Source organism: Palaemon carinicauda, chromosome 8 (assembly GCF_036898095.1).
Source record: "Palaemon carinicauda isolate YSFRI2023 chromosome 8, ASM3689809v2, whole genome shotgun sequence".
Classification (NCBI taxonomy): Eukaryota; Metazoa; Arthropoda; class Malacostraca; order Decapoda; family Palaemonidae; genus Palaemon; species Palaemon carinicauda.
The window spans coordinates 80,035,685-80,055,528 of record NC_090732.1 but is presented as its reverse complement, the minus strand read 5'-3'; the positions used below and the strand labels follow the sequence as shown (position 1 = coordinate 80,055,528).

Here is a 19,844-nt window from a genome sequence, read left to right as displayed (position 1 = left end):
TTAATGTGTCTATGCGCATGCCTAGGTACAGTATACCAGTTCTTGAGAGGGAAGCAGATGAGACTTCTCGAGGTCTACCACAATCCACAGATCCTGGCAAAACCTTAGAAGGTCATCTCAGTGGCAGAAAAGGATAGCCTCTGAGTCTGCCAGAATAAGACAGTCATCCAAGTATCTTAGGAGACGGATGCCGACTCTGTGAGCCCAAGATGACACTAGGGCGAACACACGTGAAGACCTGGGATGCTGTGGAAAGACCGAAACACAGCACTCAGAACTGGTAATGCATCTGGTTCAGCATGAATCTTAGATACTTCCTGAAAGACGGATCCTTCAGGTCTAGAGTGCACATGAAGTCCTGCGGTCTTATCGCCTGTCTGACAGTGTCTGCCGTCTCCATTCTGAACGGGGTCTGTTCAACAAACCTGTTCAGAGCTGAGAGGTTGATGACTAGTCTCCATCCTCCAAACGCCTTTCTCACAAGAAAGAGTCGACTGTAAAAGCCTGGAGACCCATCGAGGACCTCTTGGAGAGTGGCCTTCTCCAACATGGTCTGGACACTCCTGTGCGGATCCCTTTGCATACGAGTTCAATGGAAGAGGCACTCGAGTCAGTGGAGTGATAGAGAGAGCGAACAGGATGCGATACCCTGAACGAATCACCTCGACCGTCCAGGCCTCGGACCCCTGATGAAGCCACCTCTGCCAGCGGCTTTGCAGGCATCCCCCCACAGATGGACAAATGAGAGGACTGCCTGTCCTAGTGGGATCGGCCTCGACCAAATGCCCTCTTTCCCTTTCCTCCACGAAAGGACTTTTTGCCCCTAAGGGCTTGCTTAGATCCCTTTTGACCCTATTGTTTCGGGTCTCTAGCCCTTTTCGACTGCAGTTTCAGAGGTGGTTTCCTTTGTAGCTGAGAAGTGTAAGGAAAGGCTGTTAAGCCCTTTTGGATGAAGGAGTCCTGGCTGGACTTCCTTCACCTCTCTGCCACCCACTCGACATCCTTGGGGTTGAAAAGGGAATTACTGTACTTTCGAAAAGTGCATTCCTGAGTCTCGCCACCTCGACCTGAGGAAGTTGCCTATGGAATGTTTCTATGATGGCATCCCTCCTCTTCAGGATGGTGTTGGTCCAAAGTTTCACCACCTGATGGAGGAGAAACTCAATGGTGGGAGAACCAGACAGTAGGAAAGTTTCCAGAGACTTCCTGGAAGACTCCCGGGACAGATCCTTAGATTGAATTAGTTGTCCTAAAGACCCCGACCAGAAGTTGAGCCAAGAAGTAGCCTGCATGGCATACTTCGCAACCTTCTCCTGGTTGAGGATCTCGGAGACAGAGAACAAGACTGGAGGTCCCGTAAGCTTCTCGAAGGGCGAGGCCCTTAAGAGTGCCTCTATGGAATGATTAAGAGGCAAGGTAGGGAGAGCCTCCCCGAGGATTTCATAGTACATCCTTTGAAACACAAACGGAGGAGGAGGAGCTTGGAGGATGAGTTGGAGCAGAAAGAGGTGGCGGCCCCAGTTGCCTGGGACACTACCTTCTTTTTGGCACCCCTCAATCCCTCTGACCAGGGCCGAGCTGCATTGGCCTTCAGGGGTTTCCAAGTACAGTAAAACTGCTCCAAGACAAGTTTCCTTTCCATCCAGAGGGGCTACCGATGGATCTGGTAGCCCATTGATGGATCGAATGCAGGCTTGACATCAAGAGCTCCTTCCCCAAGGGGAGCATCAGTAGCATGCTTGGACAATCTAGGACTAATGCCAGAAAGAGTTTCTCCATTGAAGGAACACATTTGATACTCAAGGCCATTAGGTGCACAGGGCCTGGTCCTTAAAGGAGTCGTTGTCAGTGTCTGTAATGGCAGGAGCAATACAAGAGGAAGGGAGGGGTCATTCACCTCCGATGGGGGAAGGTGTAAAGTTCAGCTCTCCCGAAGCTTGCCCCAAGGTTAGGGTTGGTGTCACCCTCCTTTACTGCCTTTCCCCACAGGGGAAGCAGGAGAAGGTACCTAACTCTGAGCACTGGCTGGAGAATAAAGAGAACCTGTAGACTTTGGCTTGGGGGAAGACAGCAAAGCCAAAGAATACCTCTTGGGCTTCCTCTTTCTACTCCATTGCAAAGGATGCTAGGCCCTGTACTCATCAAAGGGGGACTGCACACAGTTATGTGTCCTCTCAAAAGGACATAAAGAACAGGGGTCCACCTCCTACCAGGGCATAAACCTCATGCAATTATGACCATGTTTACCAGAACACGATCACTTGCCTACATGTGGTGCCTCCATAATAATCATACAGGTACGCTCTGAAAAATAAAAATGACAAACTTATAAGAGCGTTTGTATTTTTCCTAACTTACAAACCCAAATTCTTTACTAAAGTAGATATTCTAGCGCGGGCTGGAAAATACGGCAGAAAACCTTAACAAGGTCGTTAACGACCGGGCCGGTAGTTATCCACCTGTTAGGGGTAGGGGGACTGCCGGTCGGTAGCTACTGAATACCTTCAATCTGATTCTAGCTAGGACTATTTTTAGGGGGCTGTGACAGAAGGAAGATTTGTGTAAAGAATTCGCGTTTGTATTTTAGGAAAAATACAAACTCTGTTATAAATTTGTCATTTGTTCCTACACTAGATACAAACAATCATTCTTTACTATAGGAGACTTAGTCTTGAGGTCAAGGTAGTCGAGGAGTTCCCTATTCCTAGGGAAGATAGTCCTCAGACTAGACTCTTTTGATTAAAAAATCTCCTGTTAACTTTTCTTTGTAGATCCCCATAATCTTAGCACGACTGAAAGTTTGTAATTACGTGGAAACAAATGTTTCAGGATGAAGAGGGTCGGGAACATACGACTCGGACCCTTTCATACTTAGGATTCCCCTGACCTTGAAAAGGGGAACCCTTGTGACTACGAGTATAACTTATACCCTGTGAGAGGAGTCAGATGAGTTTCCTACCTTATTTCCATTGGTGAGTCCAGCTGAAACTGGTTACATACTAGGATACCCAGATGGGAGGAAGAAGGAAGTGCAGAAGATAGATGGATGTCCTTATAAAAACCTAGTGTAACACAGAATCCCCGACCAATGGCTACTGTCCCCTGAAAGGGCGTAAGGTAGCTACAGCACCTGTTGACCTGCCACAATAGGCCCTATAGAAAAGGTGTTTAGAGACCTATGTGTCACATCGGTTAAGTAGTGAGTGGTGAATGTAGATTGGCGTTTCCAGACTCCAGCTCTTAAGACTTGGGAGACTGAAAAATTTTTCTTAAACGCCAGTGAGGCAGCCACTCGCCTAACTTGATGGGCTTTGGATTGAGCTGCCTCTGGGTCTCCGTGAATGGCTCTCGCAATAACTTTCTTGAGCCAGAAAGAGATGGTGTTGCGAGAGATTCTCTTCTTTACCTTGTTGGTACTGAGGAAGAGATGATGGAGGCGTGGTCTGAAAGGTCTGGTGCGCTTCAGGTACAGTATTTCCTTAGCGCCCTGACTGGGCACAGTAGCAATTGGTCAGTATCCTGTGTTACCCTATTGAGGCTGGAAAATTGAAATTCTCTAAACCTCTCATCGGCCGATGAAGGATTCTGAGTTTTGGCCACAAAGCCTGGCACGAAGTTGAGCGAGACTTTCCCCCATCCTCTAGAATGAGTGACTTCGTAGGATAGACCATGAAGTTCACTGACCCTATTTGCCAAGGCCAGAGCTACTAGGAAGATGGTCTTAAGGGTTAGGAAGTAGTCAGAGGTCCTATTTAAGGGCTCATAGGGTGGTCCCTTCAAGGAACGTAAGACCAGGGACGTGTCCCAAGGTGGTGGTCTAATCTCAACTGGGGGGCAAGATCTCTCAAAACCTCGAATCAACAAGGTGATATCTTTTGAAGTGGAAAGGTCAACCCCTCTCGGTCTACAGATGAGGCTTAAGGCTGAACGATAGCCTTTAATTGCCGAGACTGAGAGGAGTTTTTCCTCTCTGAGGTACACAAGGAAGTCTGCCACTAATGGAAGAGAGGGATCGAGTGGAGACATGCCTCGCCCTCTGCACCAAGCGGCAAACACTCTCCATCTTGCTTGGTAGAGGTTTGTGGAAGATTGGCGCAGGTGCCTGGACATGTGCTCAGCCACCTTCCCTGAAAAGCCTCTGCTTCTGAGGAGTGACAGGACAGCCTCCAGGCCTGAAGCTTCAGGAAGGGGATTCTCCCAAGGGGGATACCCTGTGTAGCTGGGTCAGCAGAAGGGGTTCTGGAGGGAGGAACCTTGGAACCTGAACCAGCAGGGAAAGAAAGTCTGCGTACCACTCTCTGCTTGGCCATGCTGGAGCTATTAGAGTTAGCTTGCAGTTCCGGGAGGTCCTGAGTTTGTTGATCACCCTTCTGAGCAGGCAAAAGGGTGGAAAGGCATATGCGTCCATGTTGTCCCAAGAATGTTGAAGGGCGTCCTGGATCGCTGCCTGATGGTCTGGAACTGGGGACCCGTAGCGGGGAAGTTTCGCATTCAGAGAAGTGGCGAACAGGTCTATTGTGGGGAAACCCTACAAAGCTATTACTGTCTTCGCTACTCGAGGATCGAAAGACCATTCGCCACTCAACACTTGGTGATGCCTGCTTAGTTGATCAGTCATGATGTTTCTCCGGCCCAGAATAAACCTGGCTATGAGAGAAATGTTGTGACCTTCCACCCACTGGCAAATCTGGACCGCTAGCACACAGGGGTCTCTTGCCAGAATACCCCCTTGTTTGTTGATGTACGAGACGGCTGTGGAGTTGTCGCTCATCAGCACCACCTCTAGTCCTTGTAGATCTTTTACAAAGTATTTTAGGCCTTTCCAGGCTGCTAATAATTCTAGGTGATTTATATGGAGAGTTTGTTCTATCGGAGTCTAAACACCTGATGCTAATTTCGGGCCTAGGTGGGAACCCCTGGTCCGTAGCGATGCGTCCAAAAAGAGTTTTAACTTCGGACTGGGCCTTTGGAGGGGAATGCCCTTTTGGGTATTCTCTCTGGTTGACCACCAAAGAAGATCTTGTATCACCAGAGCTGGAACCTCCACTGACAAGAATGGGGAATCGATCTTTTGAGACCAATGGGTCTTCAGATGCCCCTGGAGCCTTCTCATTCTTGATCTTCCGCCTGGAACTAGTTTTTCCAGGGAGGAAAGATGGCCCAGAAGACTGCCACGACTTGGCTGTAGGCGGCAGTGGAGACAAGAGTTGGGCGATGGATTGTTCCAGTCTCCGAAGTCTGTTTTCCGAAGGGAACACCCTCCCTACCTGGGTGTTGATGGACATACCCAGATAGTTTAAGACTTGGGTTGGAGTCAAGCAAGACTTCTCTGCATTTAAAAGGATCCCCAGGTCCTTGCAAAGGTCTAGAAGTCTTCTCAGGTGATCCAGAGCTAGCTCCCTGGACGAGGCCAGGAGTAGCCAATTGTCCAGGTATCTTAGCAGACGTATTCCGTGCTTGTGAGCCCACGAGGATACGAGTTCGAAAACCTTCGTAAAGACCTGTGGGGCGGTCGAGAGGTCGAAGCATAGGACTTTGAACTCAAAGATTCGACCCTGAACCAGAAAGAAAAGGAATTTCCGATATGCGCGATGGATCGGCACTTGGAAATATGCATCTTTTGAGTCCACAGATGCCATAAAGTCTCCTGGACGCACCGCTTGGGTCACGGAGGCTGCTGTCTCCATTTTGAATGGAGTTTGCTTCACAAACTGATTCAAGGTCGAGAGATCGATTACTGGTCTCCAACCTCCCGAGGCTTTCTCTACCTGAAAGAGGTGACTGAAAAACCCCGGGGAGGTGTTGGAAACCTTTTGAATGGCGCCTTTTAGAAGCATGCTCTTTATCTCCCGAGCTAGGGCTTGCTGTTTCCCGGGATCCCGAGGGACCTGGGAGGACAAGATCGGGGGAGGAATTAGACGAGGAGGAGGGCCTATGAAGGGGATGCGGTACCCACAACGAAGCACCTTGATGGTCCATTGCATGGCCCCCATAGCCTTCCACCTCCTCCAACTCCCCTGCAGGCACCCCCATACGCACTGTGAGGGGGGAGCCATTACCCTATTTCTGTCTAGGGTTCCTCCCTCTGCCTTTAGCCTTAGGAGGAGCCGACTTTCCTCTCCCCATAGGTTTGGCTATAAAAGAGGGGCAGCTGAGGCTCTTGGCTGGGAGTGGAGTTGCAGTTGGGGTTTTGGGTTGTGGAGTTGGCTGCTGTTGCATTGTGCGAAGGGAAGCAGCCTTTTGCATCGCGGTGTCCTGTGTCACTTTCCTCCAAGTATCTAAGGCAGAGGAAACTGCCTGTTTAGAAAAGAGGAGGGTTTGCAGAAGATCCTTGTTTCTCAAATCTGACTTCTCGGTCTTACCGATGCTCCTATGCAGTCTTGAAACTACTGATTCCCTCCTTTTGAGAATCCAGTTGCCCCACATGGTTGCAGTTGTAGCAGTTAGGAAGTCCACTGTCTTAGCCCCAGCAGCTAGGACTTCCTGCAGGGACTGCATGGAGTTTTGGTTTGATAGGTCTTCGTGACTCGCTAGGTAGCCGACTGTGCCTGACCACGTGTCAAACCAGGATAATGCCTCCAGAAGGGACATTGACGCTGCTTCCATTGCCGAGGCTTCTGTGGCGGTGAAGGAGACTGGGAGAGAAGAGAGTCTCTCTGAAGAGCAGCCAGGTGTGAGCCTTGCTGTGAGGGGATCCAGGGTCAGAGGAGAAGGGTTGGCGTCTCTGACCTTGTAAAAACGCTTTTGCCTCGAAAACAGGAATTGCAGAAGTTTATGGGACCCTTGAGACTTCAAGGAACCCGTTTTCCCCGAGACCGCCTGCGAGACCTTCCTCAGACGACCTGCAGTGAGAATAGACCAGGGAAGTTCGATTCTGGTCTTAGGGTTTGGTGGAGGACGACATAGTCTGTCTAAAGCTGGAGCGTCGGTATTTCGAGGCGACAGATGTGGATCACCGAGGCCTGAGATATTACACATCGTTCTTAGAGCCCTAAGATAGGAGGACTCTAAGTCCTTTGATGGTTGTTCTTCCGAGGAATCTTCCGGTCGCGCTAATTTCTTGCGAGGGAGGGCGATAGAAGCCCGAGTGTCTGGAAGTAACGGCGAAGTAGGATACTCCATTGCCGTTATTCCAAGGGAAGGCTAAGCACGGGCTAATGGCACCGCACGCGCCTGATCTTGCCTGGAAGTCGATGGTCTAGGCGTAGGCGACCGAATTATCGGTACTGTCTCAGTAAGAGGTCGCATTGATCGGCGGTCTGGCCTTTTCCCTCTGTTCTCAACCAAGGAAAAGAAAGCTTGAACCCCTGCGTCTTCTTCCGAGGTTCTCGTGAGGTTCGTATTCCGTAACTCGTTAGGGAGCACGGGAACCGGAGCTGTTCTGTCTGAAACACAAGGGCGAAGTGAATGACCCCACGCGGAAAAGTCAGGAGACTTGCGCGATCGGGAGGTTGAAGGATGGGAGCGCTCTCTCTCTGTTGGTACAAAGCGACGGCGAGGAGAAGCGCTCTTTCTCCCTTCCCTAGAGCGATCTGAGCTCCTCAAATTAATATGTGGAGGAGAGGGATCGCGCTCAGAGTGCGCTCTTCCCATGTCCGCGCACCGGGCACGATTAGATGAAAAATCGCTCAAACGGGAGCGCTTATTACGCTTAGAAGAACTCTCTTGTGACGAAGAGCGAGAACGTATCGTAGAGCTCTTTTTCTTAAAGCGCCTAGATGACCCCTCGCGAGAGGAAGACGATCGCAAGGCAGAACGATGACGCGAGGATGCGCTCTTCTTATGTTTATGACGAGAGCGCTTATAGTCTCTCGGCGAGACCTTTCGTGAAGAGATGGAAGGCGAGGAAGAGCGAGAACGATGACGTCTCTTCCTATGTCACCTCTCTCTCCCACGAGAACGTCTGGGCGAAGGAAAGCGAGCTCTCCTTTTCCTCTTCTCTGTCTCCCTCCTAGCCTCCAAGGAGGACGAAGACGATGAGGAGGAAGAGGAGGGGGAGGGAGAGGTATTGCAATGATTGCGCTTGCGACATTGTGGTTTCGTAGAAGCGCAAGCTAGAAGCGAAGTAGGCGCCGCGGGAGCTGAAGTTACTATATCTGCCGACACTTCAGCGGCCGCCGACTGGGTTGACGGGATGAAGACGAGGTCCGGAACTCCCGAAGGTTCCAAAACAGAAGGGGCCTGAGGTAAAACTGTGCCCACGAGGAACTGGTTCCACACTTCCACCGAAGGAGAACCAGGAAGTCCAAGGGCTGGCCATACCGCTCGTACGTGATCTGGAATGGAAGCGGTAATAGAGTTAATTCCCGATGGCGGAAAAAATTGTCCCACTGGGAAGGGCAACGTGATCCGCCTGACCAGGGGGAATGGGGGTTAAGTCAATGGTGCCGCTCTTCCTTGACTTCCCCCCGGAGGATGGAGGCAAGGAAGAGTCTGAAGGGAGAGATTGAGAGGCCGAAGAAGAGGCCCAAGAGTCCTTACCTTTCGACGGCGAACTTGGAGGTAACGAATCCTTCTTGGATTTCTTCTTTTTCCTCTTCACGAACTTTTCCCACTGAGAGGGCGACCATTCTCTACATACATGGCAGGGGGAGCCTTCAGAACACCTATGACCTCTGCACGAAGGGCATAGGGAATGAGGATCCACCTCCGGTGGTGACATGAATGTGCCACAAGATTTTGGGGGAATCCCAGGACACTTCCTCATAATAGAGGACATCACAACTAATACAGAAAAAGAAAAAGAAAAAGTTAATAAAAAACACACTAAAGAAAGGCTAGTCTGCCAGTCAAACAAAAGCAGGAGCAGCGGTGTTACCACTGCGACGGCTAGAATTCGGTTGAAGGTATTCAGTAGCTACCGACCGGCAGTCCCCCACCCCTAACAGGTGGATAACTACCGGCCCAGTCCATAACGACCTTGTTAAGGTTTTCTGCCGTATTTTCCAGCTCGCGCTAGAATATCTCCTATAGTAAAGAATGAGGGTTTGTATCTAGTGTAGGAACAAATATTAATAACAGCCAAGCTTTGTTAAGCGCAAAGAATACTTGTGTACTGTACTTTTCTGTGGCTATCCATCGTGATGGCAATGGTGGCAGGACTTCCCCGCCACCCACCAGTAACAACCGCACTTTGTTATAAAATTTCAACAACTGCATTCCAGCTACTCTGAAATTATACCTTATTAAAGGACTAAAGTTTGTTTATGAGTATAAATAAACCTCATTTCTTCCTTGAGATCCCTCTTGCACAACAATCTGTCAACCAACTTATCTAAAATGAAAGTAACAGGTTAAAACAACAGTTGGGGATGTCTCAAATATGTTTGTACTATCAGGCAGCTAAAATGAAAGTGGCTACTAAGTATGTTGGCGAGGAGGTGGGACTTCCCCATCACTCACCAGTAACTAACGACACATAGTCATTGATTTTAATAACAGACTTCCAGCTAAGCTTTCAGTAAACTAGTAATGGATGAGGGTGTGTATATGTATAGGAACAAACATATTACCAATAGTCAAATACTGTACTGCAATCCTCTTCTCTAAGGTGACAGATCAACTATGTGTTAGAATTGTAAGGAAATTACAGGGATATGTGACAACCTAAGGTGGCCCTACCTAACATTACCTAACGGCTGTATCCTTACCCTCCCTTTGCAACCTAGCCCCTTAACCTACTCTAGAAATTAAAAAACCCTAATGTCTTTTATGCTATGAGATGATTTCCGAGAATAACTGCATGCAAGAAGCTTGACTGGTGATATAACTGTAAATAAAACTATCTAAGCATTTGTGTCAATGAACTGTAACACTATATTGGAGCCTTTGTATAACGATGAACAGCATCTCCCACATGCATAGAACGACACCTAGCCTAAACTTTCCTAGGTATTTGTTTACAATACCACACTCTCTATTTGCTCCAAAATTATGCAGTCCTGCAGCTCTCCTCTTCACGACAGTAAATAAGGAGGTTCTTTAAATGCTGGGAAAGCAAAAACTGGCAAGATATGTTGAGCAAGGGGGGAACGGTTATAAAAAAAACTAGCTCGGTTTCCTAAGCAACCTTGAACTGACATCATCAACATAGTCAACCAAACAGAAGTTTGCGATGCTAGCATAAATAAACAGACAAATTTTGCCATTTTTTGCTTTCCCAGCATTCAAAAGAACCTCCTAATTACTGTACAAGAGAGCTACAGGACTGCATAATTTGGGAGTAAATGGAGAGCGTGGTCTTGTAAACAAATACCCTTTCCTACCCAACTTAATCTACAAGCCGTGTGCTTACCTACTTACCTAACGGAAGAGCTAATAGCCCCCTTCGACCCCCTTTAAACTGCTGTATTCTTAATGATAGGTTTGAAAGTAAGGGAGTTATGTGGCATGGCTATCATCATACATACATCCAAGTACAGTAGACCCCTGGGGTACGGCGTCCCCAGCTTATGTTTTTTTCACGTTACGGTGTGGAATACGATGTTTTTTCGTCCCCTCGTTACGACATTTTCCCCACCTTAAGGCATCAAATTCCAAAGTTCAAACTTGGCGGTTTTTACGCGCATGACTGTGCGAGTCACTCGCCTACCACCACGCTCATACGTCACTAAGAAGCTGGTCTGCTATTGGTCGGCGTCACGGCGTCACTAAGATGCCGATACGCTATTGGCCGAAATCCCTCCTAAAATGCCTGAGAGATGCTGCCTCTCTCTCTCTCTCTTTGTCAATCGCGCGCTTAGTTCAGAATCTCGTGTGCGTTTCGTAAAGACTTGATCTCGTGTGAGTGCTTGCAATATCGTATTTTTTGTGCATTTTAGTGCTTAATTCCAATTTTAATTCGTTATCCATGGGTCCCAAGATTGCTAGTGATGTTAAAGGGAAAAGTAAGATGATGATTACTATGGAAACGAAGCTGGAGATAATAAAGAAATACGAAGAAGGCATGCGCATGGAGGTTGTTGTCGATGAGGCTGACGACGATAACCTTATCGAGAAGCACAGGGAGGAGCTTACGACTGAAGACTTGAAGGAGTTAGAGGCAATGCAGTTGACCATCATTCAAGAAGAGCACAGCTCTATTGGTGGAGAGGACGTGGGGGGGGGGGGACTGAAGAAACGACATCGGCAGAAATAGGGGAAGCTATCGGTTGGTATAAAAACCTTACGAGATTCATTGATAAAAAAAAAAACACCCAGAAAAACTTCACACAGGTCATCTTCTGGAGAGTGTTAATGTCAAGTGTATGAGTCGTTTTAGAAATATTTTGAGAAGTCGTCAGAAACAGGCTTCTTTGGATAGATATTTCTCCAAAAGAAAAGTGTCAGAAAGCAAAGATGATATAAGCGATTCTATTAAAAAAGCTAAAAAAGAGTAATCTTTTAAGTTCTAAAAACAAAAATCATAAAAAATATTTCAAAAGACAAAAATATTAAAATAAAGCATTTTTCATCTTAAGTGTTTAATAATAAGAATAGATTTATTAATAGGTGTACATAACATAATTAGCATTGATACGTTTTTATATCTGCCGTCTCCTCCCACCTCTGCCTCCACCCACTAGCAGCTCAAATCACATCACTCCAAAGGTAAATAAAAATGTTATTTTGATAATAAAATAAATTTTTGAATATACTTACCCGGTGATTATAATAGCTGCAGCTCTGCTGCTCGACAGAAAACTCTACGGAAAAAATCCGCCAGCGATTGCTATGCAGGTAGGGGGTGTACTTCAACAGCGCCATCTGTCGTCCAAGTACCCATTACTCATTGTAAACAAAGAACTCAATTTTCTCCTCGGTCCACTGCGTCTCTATTGGGGAGGAAGGGAGGGTCCTTTAATTTATAATCACCGGGTAAGTATATTCAAAAATTTATTTTATTATCAAAATAACATTTTTCAATATTTAACTTAGCCGGTGATTATAATAGCTGATTCACACCCAGGGGGGTGGGTAGAGACCAGCAATATATGTTTACATTATTATGAGCTAAGGATTTTTTTTATTTCATTTTAGAAGTTATCAAAATAACAAAAATAAAATAAATAGGTACCTGGTAAGGAAGTCGACTTGAACAATTACTCTGCCTTTTTAAGTACGTCTTCCTTACGGAGCCTCGCGATCCTCTTAGGATGCTGAGCGACCCCTAGGATCTGAAGTATGAAGGGTTGCAACCCATACCACAGGACCTCATCAAAACCTCTAATCTAGGCGCTTCTCAAGAAAAGAATTTGACCACCCGCCAAATCAACCAGGATGCGAAAGGCTTCTTAGCCTTCCGGACAACCCAAAAACAACAACAAAAAACATTTCAAGAGAAAGATTAAAAAGGTTATGGAATTAGGGGATTGTAGTGGCTGAGCCCTCACCCACTACTGCACTCGCTGCTACGAATGGTCCCAGAGTGTAGCAGTTCTCGTAAAGAGACTGGACATCCTTAAGATAAAAAGACGCGAACACTGACTTGCTTCTCCAATAGGTTGCGTCCATTATACTTCACAGAGATCTATTTTGTTTAAAGGCCACTGAAGTTGCGACAGCTCTAACTTCATGTGTCCTTACCTTCAGCAAAGCTTGGTCTTCCTCACTCAGATGTGAATGAGCTTCTCGTATTAACAGTCTGATAAAATAGGATAAAGCATTCTTTGACATAGGCAAAGATGGTTTCTTAACTGAACACCATAAAGCTTCTGACTGTCCTCGTAAAGGTTTAGTTCGTCTTAAATAGAACTTAAGAGCTCTCACAGGGCATAAGATTCTTTCTATTTCATTTCCAACCATATTTGATAGGCTTGGAATATCGAACGATTTCGGCCAAGGACGAGAAGGTAGCTCGTTTTTGGCTAGAAAACCAAGTTGTAGAGAACATGTAGCCGTTTCAGATGAAAATCCGATGTTCCTGCTGAAGGCGTGAATCTCACTGACTCTTTTAGCTGTGGCTAAGCAAACCAGGAAAAGAGTCTTTAAAGTGAGATCTTTAAAGGAGGCTGATTGTAGCGGCTCGAACCTTTCTGACATGAGGAATCTTAGTACCACGTCTAAATTCCAACCAGGTGTAGCCAAACGACGCTCCTTCGTGGTCTCAAAAGACTTAAGGAGGTCCTGTAGATCTTTGTTGTTGGAAAGATCTAAGCCTCTGTGACGGAAGACTGATGCCAACATGCTTCTGTAACCCTTGATAGTGGGAGCTGAAAGAGATCGTTCTTTCCTCAGGTATAAAAGGAAGTCAGCTATTTGAGTTACAGAGGTACTGGTCGAGGATACCGATACTGACTTGCACCAGTTTCGGAAGACTTCCCACTTCGATTGGTAGACTCTAAGGGTGGATGTCCTCCTTGCTCTAGCAATCGCCCTGGCTGCCTCCTTCAAAAAGCCTCTAGCTCTCGAGAGTCTTTCGATAGTCTGAAGGCAGTCAGACGAAGAGCGTGGAGGCCTTGGTGTACCTTCTTTACGTGTGGCTGACGTAGAAAGTCCACCCTTAGAGGAAGAGTTCTGGGAACGTCCACTAGCCATCGAAGTACCTCGGTGAACCATTCTCTCGCGGGCCAGAGGGGAGCAACTAACGTCAACCTTGTCCCTTCGTGAGAGGAGAACTTCTGCAGTACCTTGTTGACAACCTTGAACGGGGGGAATGCATATAGGTCTAGATGTGACCAATCTAGGAGAAAGGCATCTATATGAACTGCTGCTGGGTCCGGGATTGGTGAGCAATATATTGGGAGCCTCTTGGTCATCGAGGTTGCGAAGAGATCTATGGTTGGCTGGCCCCATGTGGCCCAAAGTCTCTTGCACACATCCTTGTGTAGGGTCCATTCTGTTGGAATGATTTGTCCCTACCGACTGAGGCAATCTGCCATGACATTCAAGTTGCCTTGGATGAACCTCGTTACTAGTGAAATGTTTAGACCTTTTGACCAGGTGAGGAGGTCCCTTGCGATCTCGTACAACGTCATAGAGTGGGTCCCTCCTTGCTTGGAGATGTACGCCAAAGCCGTGGTGTTGTCCGAGTTCACTTCCACCACTTTGCCTTGAAGGAGAGACTTGAAGCTTTTCAAGGCCAGATGAACTGCCAGTAGCTCCTTGCAGTTGATATGCATTGTCCTTTGACTCGAGTTCCAAGTTCCCGAGCATTCCCGACCGTCCAATGTCGCGCCCCAGCCTGTGTCCGATGCGTCCGAGAAGAGAACGTGGTTGGGAGTCTGAACAGCCAGGGGCTGACCCTCTCTGAGGCTGATACTGTCCTTCCACCAAGTCAGGGAAGACTTCATCTTCTCGGAAATGGGGATCGAGACCGCTTCTAGCGTCTTGTCCTTTTTCCAGTAAACAGCTAGGTGATATTGAAGAGGACGGAGGTGTAGTCTTCCTAATGATACGAACTGTTTCAGGGATGATAGTGTCCCTATCCGACTCATCCACTGCCTGACTGAACATCGTTCCTTCTTCAGCATGTTCTGGATGCATAACAGGGCTTGACTTGTTCTGGGGGCCGACGGAAAAGCCCGAAAAGCTAGACTGTGAATATCCATCCCTAAATACACAATAGTTTGGGATGGGACCACTTGAGACTTTTCCATATTGACAAGGAGACCCAATTCCTTGGTCAGATCTAGAGTCCACTTTAGATCCTTCAGACAGCGACGACTGGAAGAAGCTCTTAGAAGCCAGTCGTCCAAATAGAGGGAGGCTCGGATGTCCGCTAAATGAAGGAATTTGGCTACATTCCTCATCAGCCTCGTAAACACAAGAGGAGCTGTGCTTAGGCCAAAGCACAGGGCTTGAAACTGGTAGACAACCTTTTCGTAAACAAATCTCAGAAAAGGTTGGGAGTCTGGGTGGATGGGGACGTGGAAGTATGCGTCCCTTAGGTCTAAAGAGACCATCCAGTCTTCCCTTCTGACCGCTGCTAGAACGGACTTTGTGGTCTCCATGGAGAACGTCTGCTTTGTGACAAAGACATTCAGCGCACTGACGTCTAGCACCGGCCTCCACCCTCCTGTCTTCTTTGCCACTAAGAAGAGACGGTTGTAGAAGCCCGGGGTTTGATGGTCCAGGACTTTGACTACCGCTCCCTTTTCTAGTAAGAGAGACACCTCCTGTTTCAATGCTCGTCTCTTGTCTTCCTCTCTGTACCTGGGAGAGAGATCGATGGGAGACGTTGCTAGAGGGGGTTTTCGTACAAACGGGATCTTGTACCCCTCTCTGAGCAACTTCACAGATTGTGCATCTGCGCCTCTCTTCTCCCAGGTCTGCCAGAAGTTCTTGAGTCTGGCTCCCACTGCTGTCTGAAGAAGTTGGCAGTCAGACTCTGCCTTTAAAGGACTTGGTTCCTTTCTTCTTCCCACGTCTCCCTTCGGCACGAGCACCTCCTCTGCTGGAGGCTCTGCCACGAAAGGGCGGAATAAATCAGGACGCTGGAGTGTCCATCCTTGGTCTAGCTGACAAGGTAGGCAAAGGGGTGGCTTTGCGGGCAGAGGACGCAACCAGGTCATGAGTGTCCTTCTGTATCAAAGAAGCAGCAATCTCCTTAATCAAGTCCTCTGGAAAAAGGCACTTAGAAAGAGGAGCAAACAGAAGTTCGGATCTTTGACAAGGTGTCACTCCAGCTGACAGGAAAGAGCAAAGGTTCTCACGCTTCTTGAGGACTCCAGATACGAACGATGCAGCAAGCTCATTAGACCCGTCACGTATGGCCTTGTCCATGCAGGACATAATGAGCAAGGAAGTTTCCTTCTCTGTCGGGGAGATCTTCCTGCTCAAAGCTCCCAGACACCAGTCTAAAAAGTTGAAGACCTTGAAGGCTCTAAATATCCCTTTCAACAGGTGGTCTAGGTCCGAAGATGACCAACATATCTTAGAGCGTCTCATGGCTAGCCTGCGGGGAGAGTCTAAAAGACTTGAGAAGTCGCCCTGGGCAGAGGCAGGAACTCCCAAGCCGAGAACTTCTCCCGTGGCATACCAGACGCTCGATCTGGAAGAGAGTCTAGCAGGGGGAAACGTAAAGGCTGTCTTCCCTAGACTCTTTTTGGACTGCATCCATTCTCCTATCACTCGTAAAGCTCTCTTGGACGAGCGTGCGAGGACGAGTCTAGTAAAGGCAGGCGAGGATGACGGCGTACCTAATACAAACTCTGACGGAGGAGAGCGCGGAGCCACAGACACAAACTGGTCCGGAAACATCTCTTTGAACAGAGCAAGAACTTTTCTAAAGTCCAAAGAGGGTTGCGTGGACTTAGGCTCGTCAAGGTCCGAATGTGGTTCATCAACGTGTGCCGCATCATCATCCTCAGCAAGTCCATCATCCGAGTATTGAGGAGGAAGCGGCAATGGAGTAGGTAACGGCTGGTTAGCTGAGTCCGGTCGCACGGGTGCACGCGTGACTGAACCGTACGCAACGTCATGGAACTGTTGCCCAGTCTGTGAGCTGGCAACAACCATAGCAGCGCGGGGACGCACAGCGTCTACTCCAGACTGTCTAATCTGGTGAGGGTGAGCAGTGGCAACCACACTGGGTTGCGGAGGTTGACGCACCGCGTCAAAACAAAACAACTCTGACGGTTGTTGTACCTCGCGAACGTCAACGGAAGGCTCCGTGCGTCGCTGAACGTCAACATGCGGCTGGCAGGGCACACTGGAACGCATGGGTGGCGGGACTCTCTCAGCTGGAGTGCGCAAGAAGGTCGCCTCAGCGTCCACAGGACGCACAACCGAGTGTGTGGTTGGTTGTAGGCAAGAGGCTGGTGCAGCAGCAACCTTCTCCGCACGAAAGTCCTGCATCAGAGACGTTAATTGGGACTGCATGGTCTGCAGCAAAGACCACTTAGGGTCTGCAGGAGCAGGTGCGGCGACAGACGGTGTAACTGCCTGAGGCGGTACCGCTTTGCCTCTCTTAGGAGGTGAGCAGTCATCGGAAGACTGCAGCGAGTCCGAACTGACCCAGTGGCTACAACTGGGCCGTTGGACTTGCGCGGAAGGGACCGACTTGCGCTTAAGTGGTCGTGAGACCTTGGTCCATGGTTTCTTGCGAGAAACCTCTTCCGCAGACGAGGAATAAATGGGCTCTCTCGTCTTTGTGTGGGTGGGGCGATCTTGGGTAGATACGCCCGAAACCACGGAGGGAACGTCTGTTCGCTGATTAAAGCCTCTCGAACCCATTGGTCGTACGACATTGCTTCACCCCTGGACTTGGGAGCTTGCAAGAGGTCCCGGACTAGGAGGACGACAGGCACGAACAGACGAACCCTCAAGCGCAACACTATCCACAACACTATCACTCACTTTATCACTTCCCACTGCACTTTTACACTTCAGCTCCTTGACGTCCGCCATGAGCTGGTTACGGTCACTAGCCAGGGACTCAACTCTCTCACCCAGAGCTTGGATGGCACGCATCATATCAGCCATCGAAGGTTCCTGAGTGCCAGAAGGGGGATTAGGAGCAACCACTACAGGGGAAGGAATAGGTTGTGGGGCATGAGGAGAGGAAAAATCAACAGAACGAGATGAACTTCTTCTGACTCTATCTCTCTCTAGCCTACGTGTATATTTTTGGAATTCGATAAAATCGAATTCCGAAAGCCCAACGCATTCCTCACATCGATCTTCCAATTGACAGGTTTTATCCCGACAATTGGAACAAACGGTGTGAGGATCGATAGAGGCCTTCGGAAGACGCCTTGAACAGTCCCTAGCATTACACTTCCTGAATTTTGGGACTTGAGAAGGGTCAGCCATTTTGAATTGGTCAAAGGGGAATTCAAAAACTATCCAAAGTCATCAACAAATAATCCGATATCAAAAAAAGAATGCAAGGATTTATTGAAGAGAAAGCCTGCACAGCGAAAGCTCAAAACTAGAATAGTGTACTTCACCAAATAGTTGTGAAAACAAATCCAGTTAGCAACAGCAAATTAGTAGGTCTTGCCGGTAGCACGACAGAGAGAAAATTGAGTTCTTTGTTTACAATGAGTAATGGGTACTTGGACGACAGATGGCGCTGTTGAAGTACACCCCCTACCTGCATAGCGATCGCTGGCGGATTTTTTCCGTAGAGTTTTCTGTCGAGCAGCAGAGCTGCAGCTATTATAATCACCGGCTAAGTTAAATATTGAAAATTTCATTTTTCCTTTGCACAGTATATAATTTTTATTTATAATGTTATTTAATTATATACTGTACAGTACATGTATATCATATATAAGTATACTGTAGTAGAGTGCTTACTATACTATTTTGTTACTAATTTTTAATAAGTATATAAAATTCTGATGTTTTTACCTGGGGTTTTGCACGCATTAGCTATTCTATTGCCTGCCATTCGACATTTTCACCATACGATACCAACTCTAGAACGGATTAATGCCGTATGGCAGGGGTCTACTGTATATGTATATACACTCACTGGAGTTGACTATCATTATAAAACAATATACCGGTATACGTCTGGAGAAACAAAAACTTTTGATGTGATCCAAGTCAGAATGGCATGAAAACACAATCATCAGTTGGAAAGACTGATAACCTATCTATTTAACAATAAATCAAACCCATACTACTTATAATTAGTGTGTGATTGCCATATCGAAATGTATTATATCTAAAATAAACATACCGTAAGTTGGTTGGTTTTCTATGCACAGGTTAGGACCATGCAAACTGCTGCATGCTGGAACAATAATCAGGCTGCAGTTGCTAAGTCTTTATGGCCCCTTTGTTGTGACACACTTTGTATCGAGCTAGCCTATTCACGTGTTATATAAGAATCCAAATCATTGAGTTAAGATCTCCATTTATCAATGTTTGTTAACCTCCAGAAACTAACTCTTGAATGTTTGACAGGTATGCGTCATCCAAATTTGACGTTTGTTTGGGTCTCTGTTCTTCTTCTTCTTCTTGATGACACAAGGTATTGCCAGAGGAAAACTCTTATCGCTGCTCTTCTTTTTGTCTTAACCTTTTTTCGTATACACATTGCTTCTTAATTCAATAGCTCTCATTTTTTTCATTTAATTTTCCTTTACTTCCATGTTATGCGATAAGCATCGTACTTTGATAGTTTATCCAGTAGGCTATCTATACAGGTATTTGCTATGCATTATGTGGAAATAAAATATGATTTTTCCTTTCAAACTTTATTTCAGTATCCTTCTCTTTTTTTTAATAAATAGCTTGGGTAAAAGCGAAACTGCATGTCATTTAGTCTTATTTTCATTACAATGTTATCTTCAAGTGGTAGACCTATATATGACAATTCTCAGCCCCAAAATTGTTGTGTTCATTCATATTTGTTCATCTCTGGTTAAAGTTTAGAGATACGCTGATACATTGTTCCTATTTTTCTAAGAATCACAAATGTAGGCTATAGTATTTTTTTCATTTATTAATCCTTATAGTTTGGGAATGATGATCACGACTACAAAAACCATGACATTTTTTCTTCTGTCTTAATAGAGTAAACTGCTCAATTATTATCTGTAGAGCAATTGAAATAATAATTCTCATGAAAACAACTCCTTTTATAACGACATTTTTTTTTATTATACCTGATGTTTTTTATAAGATATAAAAATGTATTATTTGTTCAAATAAGAACAGTGCCTTTCTAGAGCCCAATAAACGTTGTTTGTCAAGGTCACGGAGAATATTGGTAATATTATTTATTTTCTTCATAATGTAACAGTATCAATAATAAATACGCAAGGAGAGAAATCTTATATGTTTTTAAAGCTTATTTCCTTCAGTAGTGCGTGTTTCTGTAAAATAATCTATAAGATATAAATAAGCTTGTGCACTAGAGAAATAGTGCATATCACTTCCTTGTTAATATGTTACACAAAATTACTCAT

At 46.6% G+C, this 19,844-nt stretch overlaps 1 protein-coding gene across 1 annotated transcript in view; it reads right to left on the bottom strand.

The window, feature by feature from the left end:
* The window catches only part of LOC137645772 (protein fantom-like), a 723,952-nt gene extending 705,076 nt beyond the window's left edge, over positions 1-18,876 (bottom strand). The window contains 1 exon segment of the mRNA XM_068378685.1: positions 18,611-18,876. The gene's annotated coding sequence lies outside the window, so the exon portion shown is untranslated.
* Between the last annotated feature and the right edge of the window lie 968 nt (positions 18,877-19,844).